The sequence below is a fragment of the Uloborus diversus genome, chromosome 5 (genome assembly GCF_026930045.1).
Source record: "Uloborus diversus isolate 005 chromosome 5, Udiv.v.3.1, whole genome shotgun sequence".
NCBI classification, from domain to species: domain Eukaryota; kingdom Metazoa; phylum Arthropoda; class Arachnida; order Araneae; family Uloboridae; genus Uloborus; species Uloborus diversus.
Genome location: NC_072735.1, coordinates 10898388 through 10900478, shown reverse-complemented (window position 1 = coordinate 10900478; position 2091 = coordinate 10898388).

The following is a 2091-nucleotide window of genomic DNA, read 5'->3' as shown; positions in this document are numbered from 1 at the left end:
AACTCGTTGTGAGGTACAAAACAAACGTTTTGTATTATCTTTTGTATATCATTTGGCATATCTAAATGATTATTTGTAATCAAAATAATATACTTTGATTGATATTAGTAAAATAAGTACAGCATTGATTTTCAAATTCCAAAAAATGTTGGGACATTCAATTCAAGTATCATAAATCACATTAATAACCATTTAAAATTTTTGCAAAAGCCATTAATATTTAAATAAACGGACACATTACTTTACTTCAAAAATAAGGGAAGTAGTGTAGTCTTTTTAAGTGATCTAGTTATCCAGTTTGGTTTTTTATTTCTTCCTATAGATGTTGTGGGATAAAGCTCATCTGTTCAATTTTTCTAAGCAATTTTTCGTGGTTCAAGCAGTATAGGGTTTTTTACTGCCATGTAGTAAATGTTTCTTTTATTTTATTGAAATAAATGTTGCCTCTTCATCCATTTTATGTGTACTGGGCTTATTCTTCAAAAATGTATTGATTGTTATTTATATATATTATCAGCAATAGTTTCAGGAGGTTATAATAAATGCACACCTTTTGATCCAGATGCACAACTTAATCTTTTAACAATTAATATTGGAGTTAAGACTTATTAGACCTTGTTTTTTTGGCTTCACCAAAGCTTTTGGCTGTTAAATGTATTGTCATTTCGTTGCTATAACTCAGTGCCAAACATCTTTGCATTTTGAAGTCGCACTTTGCAAATAGTTTTTTGGATTCAAGGTTCATTTTTTACCAGCTAATGTGAAACAAATGTTCTCTACTCTACATAATTCTTATGGAATATGAGCATTGTGTTGGCCAGGGATGGATTTAGGGGAGGGCAGGCGGGGCTACTGCCCCAGAGCCTCCACAACAAAGGGACCCCACAATAAAATTTTTACAAAATATCCTAACTTTCACGGGTCGAAAACATGGGATATATACATATATATCAAAATATTTGTGTATATATCAAAGTATTGGATATTTTCGAAAATATGATGATCTTTTCGAACCCTGATTTGGGGCCTCCACTCCTTCGTTGCCCCGGGGCCTCCACACTTCTAAATTTGGCCCTGGTGTTGGCTAATATTTAGTGTTGTTGAGTTCTTTGTTGGGTCGAGCATAGAACCTTGAATGCTAAAGCTCTATTTCTGCATTAGCACATGTTTAAAATTATTACTTTTAAATTGTTGAAAACTATGCCAAGAATTTTTTGGCAACTGGAAATGTGTATCATACATTTTTAACATTAAGTGACAGCTTTTATAGTAAAACTTTTCTTTTCAAAGTAATGGACTAACACTGCTTGCCAATGCTTTGTTGCAGACACAAAACTTTCCATTTTCAATTGAGTAATACTTTTAACTTCAATCAAACTACATACATTGGCATGATAGCTAGCATCTAATGCTTCAGTTGTGAAGGTTTTTTCCCCTGAACAAGAAAGCCATGGGATCAGATTAAAAGAATATTTTTACATTCGGTAAATCTTCCTATATTAATGATATTCAGGGCCGGCTCTAATAGTTCTGCCACCCTAGGCGATATTGACAAGTGCCGCCCCCAATCGAATAATAATAATAAAATAATATAAAACAAAAAAACATTTGAAAATAAAAATAATAGTAAAGTGCTTAAAATTCAAGTGCTTTTCTAGTCAAATTCCAAACTGGGTTTTGCATACCCAAGCACTGGTATACACTTGAAATTATCTTTTTTAACATTAAAGTAGTGCATCTTATGGCACTGAAACTTATATTAATAGACTTAAATTGCTCAATTTGCCGCCTCTAAAATTAAATTGAATTTCTTGTTACATTTCAAACTATGTTTTGCATATCGAAGTACTGGTACACACTCTTAAGTTATTATTTTTTTTAGCATTGAAGCAGTGAACCTTATGGCGCAAAAACAGATATTCATATTTTTAAAAACAATGTTTTAGTTTCGAAATTTGCCGCCTTAGGCGGACACTTAGATCGCCTAACCCAGGAGCTGGGCCTGATGATATTCATACTAATTGATCAAATAATGAACCAAAAGTGAGATTTAAGTTCTTACTATCAATGTATTTTTATCCTATTGCTGAA